We start from the raw sequence: 19,201 nt of genomic DNA on the forward strand, positions 1-19,201 counted from the left end.
AATCAAATCCTGACATCTTTCGAAAAAATTGTTTAATCAATTTTTTTAATTCCTTCAAAGATTGCTTTTTTACAACAGTCAAACTAGTTATATGCCAAAACCATTCAATTATGGCTCGAAGAAATCGTTGCGACGTTGTTTTGACATTTCGGTTTGAAGATGAAGATGATAGCAATAATCGTTATTTTTATTTTTCAGAATATTTGTTTTTTTTTAATTTCTGTTGTTTTTTTATTACCGGCTCTGAATAAATTGAACTATAAGTTTAAATGTTTGTATTAATGCCACTGAGCTGGAATTGGAGAGTAATTACGAAAAATGTTTCGATTAACCTGATTTCTTATGACTATTTGGTGAAATTTCGAATTTATCATAAATTTTCTTCCAAAAATCTGTCTTTTGGTGGTTTGCCAAAATGTAATGGCATTTTTTTCTGAAAACCTATGATTTAATAGGAAGCTTGACTTCATGTTTGAATTTCTACAAGACTTTTAGAAACTATTCTGATGTTTTCTGATAATTTCCATGTCAGAAATTACTTTTTCCAGGGTTTTTTCATGGTTTTCTNTACAAGACTTTTAGAAACTATTCTCATGTTTTCTGATAATTTCCATGTCAGAAATTAGTTTTTCCAGGGTTTTTTCATGGTTTTCCAATCTGATGTTTGAAATTCATTCAATTATGTATAGATGCTATTTTTCACCCGACATTAGATCGAAACTTTTAAATGAAGAAACCATATTAAAAAGTTTCATATCAGTAAATCACAGTCGTCCTTCAAACTTGAGATAGTTTGAAAAAAATTCTCCCGATACTCACAATTTTGTTTTTATTTATGCAAATATATAGTAGATGAAAGAATCCTGATATGATTCTTCAGATAATCATGTTCTTTTTAACGAACATAGATTGCATGAAAAGTTAACTCCACATTACAAGATATTCTCATCAGAAAACATTTTTTTTTTCAAAGTAATATTTGTACTTCCCTTCATTTTACCCTGGATTTATGAAAAGCCCACAATTAAAAATATATTATCGTTGAGAAATTGATTCAATTTTATGGTGAAAACAGAAATGAGGCAAAAATATCGAGCGATAATTCGCAATGATTATTTCGAACATCATTTATCAGTTTTCTATGCAAAACTAAATTGATGCCTAGAAAATGCACCATACTGTGCTTATTTTCCTTTTTGAGTATTTTTTTCTCTTTTTTTGAGTAATTTTTTCTTGAGAATTTAAATTATAGTCTGATTTGAAGAATGAATAAATGTAAAGAACATACTTATGAGAATTTTCACAAATAATAATGCTGTTTGGAATAAATAATACATAACTGTTCGGCACCCGAAAAATTTTCATAAAATTTTTTTACTAAATTTTATGATATAAAATTTAGTTTTCGGCAAAGAGAAATAGTTATATTTTACAATTTATGGTACGTAATAAACAAACATGAAGACATTTTTAGAATAAGAAAAATCTACAATGTTAACTCTCACTCGATTTTTACACGAAGGGTTTTTTTTCCGTGATGACGTCATTCGACTTTCGTTCCAAGGTTTCGTTCCAGGCGGTAAGGTTACCGGAGTTTCGGTACAGAGTTTCGTTCCTGGCGGTAACGTTACTGGAGTTTCGGTACAGGGTTTCGTTCCTGGCGGTAACGTTACTGGACTTTCGGTACAGGGTTTCGTTCCTGGCGGTAACGTTACTGGACTTTCGGTACAGGGTTTCGTTCCTGGCGGTAACGTTACTGGACTTTCGGTACAGGGTTTCGTTCCTGGCGGTAACGTTACTGGACTTTCGGTACAGGGTTTCGTTCCAGGCGGTAACGTTACCGGACTTTCGGTACAGGGTTTCGTTCCAGGCAGTAACGTTACCGGAGTTTCGTTACAGGGTTTCGTTCCTGGCGGTAACGTGACTGGACTTTCGGTACAGGGTTTCGTACCTGGCGGTAACGTTACTGGACTTTCGGTACAAGGTTTCGTTCCTGGCAGTAACGTTACTGGACTTTCGGTACAGGGTTTCGTTCCTGGCAGTAACGTTTCCGTTTTGTTTCGGTCCCGAGCTAAGGAACGGGAATGAAACGGTAACGCGTTCCAAGTCCCTGCTTCTGATGAAGGTCACTGGTAGCATGTTGTACTGTTTGGTCGGTCTTCCAGGGTTTCCAGAGAATATTCGTCTGAGTCGTCCTCGACGTCTCCTGTATTGTGTGATTTCCTCTGTAGTCCCTGGACGCTTATCTCTCGCCACCTCATTTTCCAGCTCATCCAGCTCATCCAGCTCATCGATTTGATTCAGCTCAGCATTGGGTAAAAGCTGGCCTTTTCCACTCCTAATGTGATTCGAGATTATGTCCTCTTCATGTGAATTATAGGATATTTCTCCTGTGAAACGGACATCTCTAGTTGTCGCAATCTTTCTTTCTGATAATAAGTAGATTCGGTAGGCTTTGGCTTCAGTGGAATAACCGACAAAAATTCCGTTTGATGATTTCGGTCCAAGTATATCTCTCTTGCCCCCTTATTCAGTATATAGCCTACTTCCCCGAACGTCCTGAAGAAATTGAGACTTGGTACTTTATTTGTCCAGTACTCGTATGGCGTTCTTCCAAATAGAGTAGCAGTTGGACACCTGTTTCTTATGAAGTTAGAACAATTGATGGCCTCTCCCCAGAATGACGGTGGAACTCCAGACTGCAAAATCATGCACCAAGTCATCTCCATCAGAGTCCTGCTTTTGCGCTCTGCCATGCCAATTTGTTGGGGCGTGTAGGGAGCTGACAGTCTACGCGGAATCCGATTTTCCTTCAATGGAGTGGTAAAAGTTTCTGATGTGTACTCTTTTGCGTTGTCATGGTGGCAACTCTCCTTCAAGGTTCAACTTCACACCCTGGACGTAGCCTCATTTCACCATTTGTTGCAGGTCATGAGCATTCAAATACCTCATCTTTCCATGTAGAATCTTGATTTCAGTCTGGGGTTTCTCGATGACGGCTGTCGCTGCATGTGCTGATTCCTCTGGATCTCTCAGGAACCATAAATCACCAACTCTGTCAGCTATCATCCTCACGTGTCCATTCTTATCTCGAACAAGAGCATCATGCTCTCTGAATACAACCGAGCGGCCCCATTTTATGATCTTTGCTACGGAAAGTAAATTCACACCAAGATCAGGAACGAATAGCCTATTTTGTAAATTTACTGACCTTGAATTTTGTCCGTCGGTTATGGGGAGACCGAGTCCCCTTCCCTCGTACTGCTGTCGCTGCGTTAGACGCCAAGTTCAGTTTCGTTCTGTCATCTGGACTCCACGAGTCGAATAATTTCTCCTTTCTGTATAGGTGCGATGTGCTGCCACTGTCCAGGCTCTATCTGTATACTTCGTCCTTGACCTCAGTCTGAAGCGCACTCTCAGCTCCGATCTCTTCAATCAGGTATGATTTCTCACTCAAGTTCGCTGCATGTCGACGTTGATTACAATTATCGCCTTGATGTCGACGATTAAACGGTCCAGAAGACTCTCTTTGTCCTTGAGGCTGGTGCTGGGGACTTTCAGCTGCCTTGTCTGCTCACCACATTTGCTACACCTGAATGGGAATCTTCGCCCTGTCGATTGACCTCCTTGATTGAATCGAGAGTTGGATTTATTATTATTTGAATTATAAAAATTTTCTAGCAGCCACCATTGCTTGTTCATCACGTTTTTCTCTCGAACTCCTCCTCTTAAACTCTTTAAGAATTTTTATTTTGCAGATATCTGGGGGTGGAAGGGTACTACGTGATCGTATGTTACCAGCAAAATTTTCGAAGCTCTCTGGCAAACTGTTGAGTAACAGAATCGTGAAGAGATCATCGTGATTATGGATGTCCATTGTCTCCAATTTAGTAATGGTATTGAAAAATACATTCAAATATTCATGAATGTCATCCCCTTCTGATATCTTAGCAAGAGTGAGAGAGTGTAATAACGTGACCTTCTTTATTGGTCCAGTCGAGGCAAATGTTTCCCTTAATTTTAACCATACCTCTCGAGATGTCTCCAGTTTTCCACCCCTTTTTGCGATGCTTGGTGAAAATGACAGGATCAGGTCTGCTTTAACCTTCCTGTCACTGGCTTGCCATGCCTTTAATGAAGTTGTCATAGCCTCAAACTCGCTGCCTGCGACTGGAGTTGGTGGTTTTGGAATAACACCATCAATAGTCCCAGCCCTCATTTTTAATTAAAAGGGTTTCGGCTTGGACGCATCAAGAGTCGTAGTTATCCTTGGTTAACACCTCTATTCTGGTAGAGCTAATTACACTTGCTGAGCTCATCACTTCACACGTGCAGACACGAGGTAGTATTCAAAGGGGTACTACAGGTTTAACCTCAACTGTTTAATTATTTATTTATTCTCACTAAATCCACTCCAATGGTTTGGCACTGGGCCCATAACCTGAAGGATTGGATATCGTGGAATCCTTGGTAATGGATTAGATGGGAAGATGGTTGATCAGTTATTTTATTTAATTCGATTCGGTATAAGAGAAAATTACAACGCGATTTATTCAGATTATATCGTACACACAAGTAAAGTAAGGAGCGCGGCGATCATCAGGCAGATAACGTAGATTATCAAGAACGAAACTGTCGATAATGATGATTACAAAAATTGCGTATGAATTTACCCATGAAGTGAATATTTTAACAGAAGGAACCATTTTTCTCGCTGAAATCGATGAGGCCTTTCCAAATTGCAAGTGTGGCAAGGCCCCTGGCTCCGACATGATATAAAATGATTTTCGCAGGGCAGTGCCTCAGGGTTGGAGGCAATACTCTTTAAACATGTTCAATCATATTATGGACAACGAAATCGTTCCCACCTTCTGGGTCATAGTAATTCTATCAATGATTCATAAGAAAGGTGATAGAGATAACCCTTCCAATTATCGGGGTATTGCCCTTGTAAATTGCCTCATAAAATTATTTACTTGTATCTTATGTCATCCTTTGGCTAACTGGGCGGAATCAGCTGGTGTCCTCACTGAATGTCAGGTTGGTTTTAGAAAAGGACGGTCTTGTCTAGACAATATTTTTGCTACAAATACAGCGATACAATTGCAGTTGAGATTGGGTAATCGCTTGGTTTATAATTTGTTTGTAGACTTTCGTCCAGCCTTTGATTCGACTGCTCATGCCCTGCTATGGAAAAAACTTCATAATCTGGGGGTGAGTGGTAGAGTAATTAGAAAAATGAAAAGTCTTTACGATCAGGCTTCGCTGCAGGTGAGGATACGTGGAGGTCTTTCTGACACTTTTGAAATAACGGAGGGTGTCTTGCAGGAGGAGATGTTGAGTTCTCTTCTCTTCATTCTCTTCCCGCATGATATTGAACAAGTCTTTCGTGATGAGGGTATTTATGGTTTAAATATAGACGGATACTCAGATCTTTCAATGTTATTATATGCAGATGACCTCTTAGTTCTTGCGTCCTCGCCTGTTATGTTAAAGAGAATTATAGTTATTCTACAGCGGTATTGCGAAGTCAACTCGCTATGTGTTAACACAATTAAAATACAAATTATTGTGAGACGTTGTGGCGGTTCAATTAGGTGAGTTAGTCGTGTGTTTATCCCGGAGGGTGTTCCCTATCTTCAAGGGGGTTTCATCTATAAGAATGACGAGATTGAAATTGTCCCGTCTTACACCTATCTTGGGATTCCCATGAGTAGCTCCTCTTGATTTGAAAGCTGCGCTAGAGGCTGTAGAAAAAGCTAAACATGCCTCTGGAGCCATACGCTCTATCCTTGCCTGGTCATCTACGGACTCTTGGGATACGGTCCTGAAATTGTATTTGAGTATGCTCACTTCTACCCTTTTGTACATGGTTCCAGCATGAGACCTCCACTACTGTGATCTAATTGAAAGTGCACGAGTCCGTTTTTTCAAGAAACTTTTGTTAATCCCTTCTAACACTCCAAATTACCTCGTTAGATTTGAAGCGGAAGTGACCAAGCTAACTCTTCAAGTTGCTCAACTTTCGATCAGATGGATTAGAAGAGTTCTTGAGATGAGTGAGAACAAGCTCCCTAAAATCCGTCTCCTGCGTCTATTTCATTTAATATCTCGCGAAAATCGTGATGAAAAACATAATTGGTTGGTTCAATTCTTCAACTTGTTCAATAATATAGATATTCCGTTCATAAAAACTCTGATGGTTTCTTCATCCACAGAGGCTTGGGAGCAGATGGAGCCCGTTCTCCTCCTTATGGAAGAACACCTTGCTCTACAAGACATTTTACCTGCAGAATAATTTTTCGTCAACTAAACTTACCTCTTAGACCCCTCCAATCACCAGCAAAATGCCCCTCAGACCGAATACCAATATCCTTCGAGAGAGTGAATGGCGAATTCTATCTCTTGTACTTTTTTAACCAATAGAAAATTTCACAACCTAGACCCCAAATTACTGTGTCCCCTCTGCAATATCAATGACTGAAACGATTGAGCATGTATTTCTTCGATGCCCAATGTACAACGCACCTAGACGGCAATTTCTTACTCGTTACTTTATAAGCTTTTATGGACGAGTGACAATATATCTTTATTTTTAGACTGAGACAACTGAGAGCACCAAAGTATTATTCTACTTTGTTTTTGAAGCAATGAACTTAAGACAGGAAATCCTTGGGATCTGTTAGACCGTTGGCCAAATATTGTTATGATAATTTATCCTGATATATCTCTCTTTTTCCTGTCATACCCTCTGAAGAATGTACTATTTTTGGTAATTTGTTATATTCTTCTGACTATATAGCTCTTTGTATCTCATCTGTCCCCCTCCCCCATTGCTATGAGGAAAGTCTCTAAAAGCAATAAACTAAACAAAACTAAAACTAAAAACTATGTGAAAATCCAGAACAGAAACCGTTCCTGAGTACTTATGAATGGATCTCAAAAGAGAGAGAACACGTGAACCCATAGTTTTCAAATTGATAACAATAAATATAGACAATTTACTGATTGAATCATCGAAAAAACAATTTCGATTGGTAAGTGCATCCAAGTTCTCATAAGAAAATCTATAAACAAGAAGCATATAGAAATATATAAATATACAAATTCATCCATTAGCTTCTACTTCATACTAAAAATCATAAAGACTTACCTGTTCACAACGTGAACATAAGGAATGGACAAAAGAGCCATGCCTGGGAGGCGGAGGAGACTGGGAAACTTTCACGAAACACCATGAAATGAATTTGTTAATGGTAAATCACACTAAGATAGAAAATGGTTCAACATGATAAAATTTTTTCTCAAGGAATTTCTAGCTTAGTGCGTCTAAATAATAAAGATTTTAACGAGTTGAATCCATATTCCATCTGAATGCATGGATTGACTATTAGGAAATTTAGATTATGGAAAAATTTTGTGAATTTCAGGGAAGAGACAACTGAAACCCTATTAGGCGGAATAATAGTTATGGTGGATAATTGGGCTTCCAGCACCATTTCTCTGAGATATATTGTCTCGTAACTAAAAGAATCGAGACTTCCAATTCCTGCAAGGGAGAGCATTCAAAGTTATAGAGGACAAGGCAGTTAGTGGTAAAAATAATTGACAAATGAATAAATGAATAAATAAAACCGAGGGCATGCTCAGAGAATTATGAGCAGAATGCGAAATTACGTGACATTACACTGGTCGAGGTTCTGCCCAGCTCACCCTCCACCACGATTCCCTCTGGAATGTCCATGTCCTCCGTTCCCGTGACTTTCTCTGTCCCTATGATTTCAACTAACCCCTCCATTTCCAACTACGCACCCTTAATTACTCCCAAATTCCTGATTCCATCGACCGCCTCCATGTCAACCTCCGTTCCCTTGATTTCCTCGACCCCTTGGATTCCATCTACCCGCTCCATTTCCGCCGCTGCCGCCTCGAATGACTCCATTCCCTCTATTGCCACCTCAATTAACTCCTCTGCCCTCTCCATTCACTCCTCTGCCTCCTCGATTACATCCACGACCGCCTCTATTTTCCCCGACCAGTCTCTGCAGAAAATCTATGCAAATATGCAAGACCGCATGCTCTTGCATATTTGCAAAGATCAGTTTCTGGAGTAGATTCCCCTGAGGTTCTTGCTGTTGAGGCTTTTGCTGATGGAGCTCTTGAAGTGGGGGCTCATGAGGTTGGGGTTGTTGAAGCTGGGGCTGGTATTGTTGAGGGTGTTCGAGTTGGAGCTGCTGCTGTTGAGGCTGTTGAGGTTGGGGCTGTTGTTGGTCTGCCATTGGTGGTAATGGTGGTAGTGGTGGTGGTGACGGCAGTAGGGGTGGGTCTGCACATTGGGCCAATTCAATCTACAAAAAGAACAAAATATATAATAAACTAATGATATTGACAACCTAAATCTACAATAAAAAAAATTATGCATTCGCTACTCATCTATAACAAATGGCTGACTTTTTTCCTCAGATCATTATTGCGTGTATAATTAAGAAGATTCATTGGGCAATGATATTAAAAAAAGAGTCAACCGTTTGCCATGGTTGAATAGAGAATCGCACAAAAAATACAGGTCAAATCTGGCGCACCTCTATCTGTTATTGTTAGGAACGGAGAGTATTAGGAGAGGAGGAAGACGCTTGGGAATAAGTATAGCGGTAGCTGGCAGTACACACATACGTCCTTGGCACGTATCTCTACCGCGATACTTGATTTTGCCCCAATTAAATCGTATAAGTTCACGAAAAATCAATTGTGCCGCAATGCAATGGCATGAGTTCACGAAAAACCCATTTTGTCCCCATGAAATCGTATGAGGTCAGAAAATACTCATTTTACCCCCATGAAATCGTAGGAGTACACAGAAAATCCATTTTGCCCCAAGGAAATGCTACGAGTTCACGAAAAACCCATTTTGCCCCCATGAAATCGTAAAAGTTCACATAATACCCATTTTGCCCCAATGATATCGTATGAGCTCACGAAAAACCCATTTTGCCCCCATGAAATCTTATGAGAGCAGAAAATACCCATTTTACCCCCATGAAATCGTATGAGTTCACGAAAAATTCATTTCGCCCCCATGAAATCGTATGAGCTTAGAAAATACCGATTTTACCCCCATGAAAACGTAGGAGTACACGAAAAAGTCATTTTGCCCCCATTAAATTATAGGAGTACAGCAAAGACCCATTTTACCACTAACAAGGAACACTAGGGAGGTGTTGCCCTCCGATTTCGATGAAACTCATATATGTTGTAGAGGACTCGAAACTAAGCGACACGTATTTTTTTTTATCGGCGGATACGTAGTTTTAAGGGGGGAAACTATGGTCAGAAGGTGACTACTTTTGGGGGTGATTTTTCAATTCTACCTATAAGAAGGGAATTTTGTTCAATGTTCATTATGGGAATAAATAGCTCGTGAGGAATTATGAAGATCACAATTGATAGTTCCTCCGGGGGTTGAAATTTCGGGGGTAAACTACCCCTGTAAAGACTTCATTAAAAAAAAAAAACTATGATTCAGAATTTTATGAAACCAACTGCGTTGCATGGAATATGGAAAAATGCGGAATACCTGTTTTTGGTTTTTCCCCAGAACTGGAGTTTTCTAGGGTGAAAAAAATAATTTCCCGGCAACATCATCCACCAAGGTGGTGGGGTTATTTATTCAATTTATCCAACTGATGAATAGCTGGGGAGGAATTATGGAAATCACAATCACTACTCACTCTGAGGTTTCAAATTTGGGAGTTAAGTACCCTCATGAAAATTGTCTTTCAGAAAAAAAAAAAATTGTTCAAATTTGCATAAAACCAATAGTATTCGAAAAAACATGAAAGAATTTTTTTTTTTTTTTTTTTTTTTTTATGCTTATTTTATATCGCTTCGAGTCTGATGAGACTATATGGCGATTGATCAAGACTTTAAAAATGGTTAGATCTCACCATTCTACCCGGCCAGGAATCGAACCTGGAACCTATCCGTTGTGAGGCAACGGCCTTAACCACTACGCCAGGCCACCGGTTAACATGAAAGAATGCAGCTAGGGGCCGGATAGCCCAGCAGGAAGAGCACCCGATGCAAAAAAAAAATGCGGAAACTGGTGTTTAATTTTTTTTGCTCGAAACTGGAATTTTCAGAGGCGCAAGTTTGATTTTGTCGAAACTATGAATTATTCAAAATATATANTTTTTTTTTTTTTTTTTTTTTTTTTTTTTTTTTTTTTTTTTTTTTTTTTTTTTTTTTTTTTTTTTTTTTTTTTTTTTTTTTTTTTTTTTTTTTTTTTTTTTTTTTTTTTTTTTTTTTTTTTTTTTTTTTTTTTTTTTTTTTTTTTTTTTTTTTTTTTTTTTTTTTTTTTTTTTTTTTTTTTTTTTTTTTTTTTTTTTTTTTTTTTTTTTTTTTTTTTTTTTTTTTTTTTTTTTTTTTTTTTTTTTTTTTTTTTTTTTTTTTTTTTTTTTTTTTTTTTTTTTTTTTTTTTTTTTTTTTTTTTTTTTTTTTTTTTTTTTTTTTTTTTTTTTTTTTTTTTTTTTTTTTTTTTTTTTTTTTTTTTTTTTTTTTTTTTTTTTTTTTTTTTTTTTTTTTTTTTTTTTTTTTTTTTTTTTTTTTTTTTTTTTTTTTTTTTTTTCTATTATTTACTTTCGNAAAATTCCCAATTCAAAATCATATAATAACGCGGATTCTCCGCGCTGCATTGCGTGATCGGGGTGGGGGTAGAAAAGGTTCTTGAGGTTCCTCGGGGCGATGTACGGCCCCAACGGACACTCTTCGCTGGGGTTCAGCCAGATTAAGTCGCTCTGCGCAATTAAAGTTTTATTATGCTCTTTGAGCGTCTTTAAATTGTTAAAACAATTATTACTCTGGTGTGCCTGGATTTTCCGGCCTTTTCTTGACGTCGCCGTCCTGAGGGTCCAGACGAGTTTACCCTGGAGTTTCTCGCGTATCAAACGGTGAGCGTGATTTAATTTGTGAGTGCTCGCGTAGTTTTTCGATTCATTTCTCCGGTGGCCATGTTGGACACCGTTTGAGTGTTAAAATTCGAGCCTTTTGCCTTTGGGATGCGGCACTCAGTGGCCTTTCGCCTCATTCCTTTATTTTCATCAGTGAATATTAATGACTTCATTCATATTGTTGCCGTTTATCGGTTTTGATTTTGGAACTTTGTTCAATTTCTTCATTCGTGTGGCCCTCGCGTCGTCGTAGCTTGCGGGTGATCCTCGCGTCTTAGCGTCTCCCACGCATCTAAAAAATTATTATTATTTCTTTTAGTTAGTTAGTATCACTATGTTAATTACATTTTTTTTTGGTTTGTATAGCGTCTTTGCTCGCGGGAGTCCTCTTTCGCACGTGTACAAAATCCTACGTTGACTCTCGTATGGACGAGTAAAAGAACAGACTTAACTCATGGATTAAAAATATATTTTTATTTGTTGTAAAAGTTTGCATATTGTTGAGTTCCGCTCATTGTAGCCTGTTCCACACGCCTCCGCGGTTATCTGAGCTAGTCGTGGAACGCGCCTCAACGGTGTGACCTTGTCCTTTGGCGGTTAAAAGGCCTGGTGCCCTTTTTGGCATTTTGTCTCCTCTCGTTATTCCCGTCGTTCTAATTCCGGGTTGAGAGAGTACAAAGGGGTCGCTGGAAGTTCGTGGAGAACCACGCGCCTGAATCCCGCAGACGCGCTTGGAAAAATACCTCACAATATATAGTTTATTAGGGAACATAATTAGTACAGAAATGATATTCATCAAAAAAATGGTGCATGCAGAGAGACTTTTTGCACCACGAGCATCTAACTACCGCAACATTAGAACAACCATCAACTTCACATTTTGGATTAGATTGTCCAAACTCAAAATCGACAGGATTATCAAATTCCTCTGGTTTTTTAGCGATGTAGCCACTCTGGAACCAAGCGTAACGAAATAGGTTTTGATATCTTGGTGATGATAATTGATTATGGACTAAAGATTGCAATTTGATCACATTATTCCGCACATGCAAATTGATCATGATTTAAGAGAACAACCGTATCTGAAAAATGACGGACGTAATTTTTCCAAATCCTGAAGCCGTACACATCAAGAGGTTGAATTTTTCCGGTAGTTCCTTTGGGGATTAACATAGTTAATAATTCTTTATTCCGAGGAGTTGCCTGTTCTATCACCTGAGAGCAATGTCCACTCCATAAATTGATTAACAGTAGACTTTTTGGTCCCACGTTTGGAAAAAAGACTTCTTCCAGCCAAATTTTAAAGTGCTCTGGAATAGTTGCAATGGGTTGAACATTACAATCAGTACAAATAAGTTTGTTACATCTTGAGTTTGAAATATCGTCTTACCAGGCGTCAATTTCCCTGACTTTAAAGCCGTTATGTAAACATTAGAAGGTCTGAATAGATTCTCCTGAACCCTTGGACCAAACGTTCCTGAAGGTTCCTTGTAAACAATGAAGAGAGGTGACAATAATTTTCCATCTGCTGATATGGTGGGTTGTATGGTATAACTGTGTGTCGTTGATGTTACAGATTGTACAATGCATGAGACTTCTTTAGACCCTTCTTCCGCCAAAGTTCGCGCCGAATGCGTTTCCAATTGGAAACCACTCTGATCAGAATTATAGATGTTTTGCAAGCCATAAATCTCAAAATATGGTTTGATCTGTTGCAGGAATTCGTCCGCTGTTTTTTGTAAATCTTTTTGATTTTCCATTATTTTACGTGTGACGAATTTAGTAATCTTTCGAGATGTGATGCGATGAGCTCTTTTGAAGTAATGTAGCCACCATGCCGAGGCCTTGAAACGAATATCTTGATATCCAATATCTCGTTGAGCTTGCAGAGCCCATCTTCGTAGGTCGGCATCATGAACAATTAGCCCCGCATCGATAGCATTTTTCATATTTTTCAACGTGTACTCTGATATTCGTTTCAACTTTTCCATATAAGTTCCTCCTTTAATGACTTGATGTGCCCAATGACGTAATTGCTGGACCGATTTCACTCTTTTGAATTTATTGGAAACAGTTTTTATAGACAGATTTTTCTTTGTTTTTGCACTCCTCCAGTATTCGACTGCTCTTTTTTCATCGTCATAATCTACAAGTTCGTCATCCTCTGACCAACTATCAGATGATTCTTTATGATGTGGTTGGAATTCTGTATCCGCAATTGGTATCATTTCGATGTCTTTGTATGGGTCTTGGAAATCAAGAGTTGATTCTTCAATAATTTCCAATCCATTATATTCCTCCATAGTTCGTTGCAATATCTTCTCGAAATGAGTTGCCAATTCTCGTTCTTCATTAGTCACAGGGGTTTCGCCAAGATTCAGCACTTCAAATGTTGCCATGAGGATCTTAATAATGTTTATAGGATTGAATCTCATGATGGAAAGAATTCGGAATATACGATTAACAAGGGACAGTTTTGCCGTGATGTGTTAACGTAAACTGAACGCTGCGCAAAATGGAAGTGAATAATATTCAAGGTTATCAATAATACATGATTACTGCATGATGGATTACCTATTTTTGGATATAGGTGACGCGTGCACGTCTATTTACATTTTGTTCGGATTTATTATCGCTTTCAGCAGTGTGTTATCATCACATATATACTATAATAAAGAAGTCTCTTAGAACAATTACACCGGTTCCTCCGACATATGAAAAAAACAAGTTCAATCATTCGTTGAACGATATGGAAAATTTCCGATTATTTAGCAAATTTTTTTTCGTACTCGTCACTGCTTTTTCTTCAAATATAACCACCCTGTTGCTGTATCTGAAGAAAAAGGAAATTTTGTTCCAGAGAATCGTTTCTTTGATCGATTTTTATTATTATTATACACCTTCCTAGTGTTCCTTGTAAGAAATCAAATGAGGTCAGAAAATACCCATTTTGCCCCTATGAAATCGTATAATTCAATGTTCCTGAGATACCTCACTAAAATTGATTATCTTAAACAAAAAATTATTTTGAATTTATCTATACAATTCCAACTTGAAAACCCTTCTTTACCCCAAAAACCATACTTCGTGGCGCCGCTACCAGTTGGCTCCTCTTTCGCATTCTCATTTGACAATTTTTCCTGTTGACAATTTTTCCTTACGTCGTAAATAATGCCTCGTGGCATCCACAGGTCGTAAATCGTAACGACAGGCTGCCATTTTCCACTTCTGTTTCGGCGAGAATTAATCAAAAAACCGATGGAAAGCCAGGATTCAGGAAAGGGAATACAGAATGTCACAAATAAATCACTGTCGCTATGCGCTTGGGTAGAGTCACAATAAAAACGTGTATTTTCACTAAAAATAAAGAAGTCCAAGAAAAATACACTCGTCAAAATTATCACAGTGATTTAATAATCAAATCGAGACACAGTAGAGAAATTACACGAATGAGATGTTCACAATAATCAAAGATATTAATCGCAGAGAGAAAACACGCGGTGTTCACTTATCGCTATGCGATTCGAGAAGAAGGTGGAATTGACGAGATGGGTCAAGTGTCGCGGCAGGTGTCGTCGGTCACAATTGATTGGACACGGTCGGTAACCCAGGTCTGTGTCCAGAAGGTGCTGCTGCTTGTGGTTAGCGGACCAACCTGCCGTGACATGAGGCTGGAGCCTCAACAACTTCCCTCTCCTCATCGGTAGCGAGATCTCGATGTAAACATAGAGATATCGAGAAAATGATCGAACATCGAGAAGTAAAACAAACGAAGCGGATGAGTTATCACATCGATTCCGAGATATCAAATATCGAATCGAAAACCAAAAAACTAAGCAAGGAGATAACTTGTTTCTGTAAAATTTGTCGCGCTCCTATCTATTTACATTGGGAATCGGGCAAATTAGGAGATGGGGATGACCCTTCGGAATAAGTATCACGGTAGGTGCCAGTCGCTTCATACGTCCTTGGCACGTATCTCTACCGCGATACTTGATGCAGAAATTTCTTTATTATAGATTGTCAATCGTATAATTAACTCTAAAAACAGATTTCAGCAGAAAATACTGAGGAACTTTTTTTTGCTGCGAAAACCCAACAAAAAATGCCTCTTGACATTGTTTCCTAAAATTGCTCATTAAAATAATCCAATGTTAAATTTTCATTACTTCTGAAATAATCGGACGCATTGAGACCTTGATCTTTAGTCCACGTGACATATTCGAGATTATGGTGGATAATGATATTTCCGAAAGTCATTCATGACTTGCATTATTTTTAAAAATCCTTTTAATGCGGAATTAATATCGTCATTACACATATTATGGCAGTAAACATTTTTTCGCTTGAAATTCACTCCTAAAACCACGCATTATCAGCGAAATCCAAAATTGAATTTTTTTATACTAGAAGTAATCTTGAACATTCGACATTTGATTATTCTGAAATGTCGAAAACCTTTTTTTCTAGCAAAGAAATACCACGAAAAAATGTCACCGACATTATATTGAGTGTGTTACTTAATTTCTACAGATTTTTCAGTCAATTTATTTAACATAAAAAAATAGAGAACAATGAACTTAATCTTGGAAATATTGTCCATCGTTTTCTATGACCTTGCGCCATCTCTCAGGTAACATTCGAATGCCGTCGTGAAAGAAACTTGCACGCTTCGAGGCGATAAAGTCATCGACGAATTTACGCATATCGTCCAGCGTTTTTAACTGTTTATCCACTAAGGCGTGCTGCATGGACCGGAACAAGTGATAGTCGAATCGGGCCAAGTCTGGTAAATATGCCGCGTGCGGGAGAACTTCCCATCCCAAGTTTAAGGGGTCTTCTGAGTCGCGCGAGCAACGTGAGGTCGAGCATCGTCATGCATCAGTATGACTTGCCTGCTTCTTTGCCCAGTAAATGGCCTTTTCCGATCAAGTTCTTCGCTTAGTTTGTTCAGTTGTCGGATGCAGCGTTCCGCAGTCACCGTCTGACCTGTTTCCAGGAGTTCGTAATAAAGGACACCCTTTATGTCCCATCAAATATACAGGATAATCTTCTTTAAGCGGATATTCTGTTTCGGTGTCGGTGTATTAGATTGTACGGAATCTACCCACGACTTTTTACGTTTGGGATTCTCGTAAAAAGTATACTTCTCATCACCCGTCCCAATTCTCCACACGAAGTACTTTTTTTGTTGCCGGGGAAGCAGTGAAAGGCACGTGTTCATACGTTGACATAAGTTGTGTTCGGTCAACACATGTCGGACCCACCTTCCAAGTTTTTGGATTTTTCCCATTTGATGCAAACGCTTAGAAATAGCTGTTCGGGTGACTCCTGACTGAGCTGTTGCGGCATTTGCGTTGAGGCTTCATCCAGTAGAGCTTGCAATTTCGCATCTGTAAACTTTCGAGGCTATCCAGGACGCGGCTTGTCACTCATATCTCAATCACCACTTGTAAAACGTTTGCACCAATAATTACACTTTTCATAAAATAAAACGTCGGCACCAAGAATACTACACATTGATTCCCGTGCTTCAGAAACATTTTTTCCTTGCTGGAATTCGTATAAAATGCAGTGCCGAATGTGCTGTTTATTAGTTGCCATCGTAAACTCTGTTATTCTGAAAGGTTATGTAACTTACATAGACTTATCGTTCCGTATTCTGAAACCTTTTGTTCGATCCTTTCAAAACCAGAAAAGACCGCGAATATATTCCTATTTGAAATATAATTTTAAGCTCGAAGAAAAAATCTGTAAAAATTAAGTCACATACCTAATATTTGTCATAACAATATCTAGTTCGTATTGAAAAAGATTATTTAAAATAATTTGAATCATTATGAATCAATTCTGGAAACATCGCATTATACACCATAACCTTGTGACGTTGCAGCCAAATTAATTCAATTATTTCACAAAACAATCCGACTGCAACGGTCTTGTGTAGACTAAATCACTTATAAGATGGTTATTTTACCACATTAGATGTCTATTGACATGAAAATTATCATAAATAATACTTACTTTAGTTGTTCGGGCGAAAATGGTTACTATTCTACTCCAAAGTATGAATTTTTCTCAGTAACCCATATTGTTCAGGCTAAAGTATATTGTTCGGGCTCAATTTTATCTTTGTTCGGGCTAATTTAGTATTCTGGGGCCGGATAAACCAAAAGAGACATTTTTGATGACAAAATAAGAGAAAATATTATTTATTCAATTGTTCCAAGTGTTTTAAATGATTTTATCGAGAAGAAATATTCAGAAAGCAGAATACAAAAAGTGTGTATTTGTGGCGTCCCTCAAATTACCATTCATTCATACGTAATCTGACGCTACAATTCAGGTTTTCTAATTTCGCAAAATAGCACTGAAAATGACTCCAATTTCCAAAATATTAGTTTCAATAATTTCTTTATTAATTGTTCTATTTTCCGGAATGTTTATTTAGTTTCGATTGTTGAGGATGCTTCGGATAAAGAGGAATGAATTTAATTGATGTATTGGTTTTGCAAATTACAAGTTATAACGTGAAAATGGCGTCATTAGCAAGTCTAATGACGCTCAGGTATTTAACGAGATTTTATTGATTTCAATTGATTTTTCGTAATGGAATCCGGGTATGTTACTTCCGCAATTTAATAATGATTCTTTTTTGTTTCGTTATTTTATTAATAATGACTCTACCACCCGTGTAATTAACTTGGTACTTACAGGTGTAGAGTTACGTATGACAATCGGTATTTTACTTCGATCTGGTTCCAATGATAAATTTCCTCCGGGAATTTCGGGTCGTCCGGGTATTCTAATGTTTTCTTCAGTTTACGAGTACGTCGTCCGGATATTACAGGTCTTCCGGATATTGTTTTTTTCACTCAATAACTAAATTCCACTAATCCTAATTACTAAAGTCTAACAGTTGTATAAAAGTGTTGCTATCACGCAGATTTCGTCATCCAGAGTGGCTTCCTGCTCCAACTTCGTAGTTGTCGTGGTCAGCTTCGGTCTATGACGTGCTTTCCCACCAATCAGCGCCCTCAGAATTCCCCTCTGTTGCTCCATTTTGGGTCCAGACCAATGGCGAGCGTCTTCCCCAAAATTATCGGTTACTTTAGTAATTTTCACGCTGCCACGGTCAAGGTGAGAATTAATTATCTCACATGGTCAAGGTCAGCGTCCTTCTTACCGGCCTCACAGCTGTTCGTGAATAGTACCGTCATTACAGGTACAAAGGTATTATTGTGCTCTCCTTAGTCATTTGGATCATCATTGGGGAAAAATCCTGCGATTTTTCCGTCCAGTTGTCATCCCTTGACAATTGTTCCGAGCCCCGGGAACTCCAGGTCCATCCGGCAATAACAACGACCATAACCTCACCTGTCGAAACATTGGCAGCAATATCCTCCAACACTTCCCAGCAGAGGAACAGGAATTCTCCAACGGTTATTCGGGCATCTCCATCTCTTCTCGGCATTTCTGGAGGCCTCCACACTAATTAACATGTCCAAAAAGCCCTGGCCGATGCTCCAACATAACAAAACTCCTCCAAATCACCTAATTGTGGGAGCACTCCACGATCTCCACTGACATCCTCTCAGCGTTACCCTTTGCCTCCTTCAGGATCCGGCTACTTATTACTAATATTTACAAAATCCGGGATCTCTCAGGTACAAGAACGAGAGAGAGTATGCTCTCTAAACTATTCTCTGATCGAATCATATTTATTTAAAAATCACTTTTGATAAATCCGGGTTTTTATAAGTGACCTTCGTCACACTCCCCCTGCGCCAAATGGGACATACTCCTCTAGTTCTTGAACCGACTCTGGTGACTGCAAACTTTCAATAACTCATTTCAAAGTCAATGACTCTTACCTCAACAATAATTACACTGAGAAATCAGATCAGTGTACCAGCTAAATCTTCAAAATAGTCATATATCACAAAAGTTCACAGGATAGGGTACATTTCAAAGAAACATTTGGCATCATTTCCGGGTTTATGAAATAAGAACAAGAGAATTAATTCCAAACACACAACTGAACTCGTTTTATTGAATCTTTCTCATAAAAAGAAAACGAAATTATTCCTTGATTAATATTCGTAATACCCAAAATCCTGAGAATCTCTCAAGTACGAAATAGAAAAAGTATAAGAATAGTAATGTCAATATGAAAAATATAATTGAATCAGCATGAATAATATTTAAATCGTCTCTTCATAATGTTTGTTCATAATTCTGTCCCTGCAGAGTTT

This window comes from Diachasma alloeum, unplaced genomic scaffold (genome assembly GCF_001412515.2).
Source record: "Diachasma alloeum isolate Michigan unplaced genomic scaffold, Dall2.0 Dall_scaffold_00350, whole genome shotgun sequence".
Lineage (NCBI taxonomy): Eukaryota > Metazoa > Arthropoda > Insecta > Hymenoptera > Braconidae > Diachasma > Diachasma alloeum.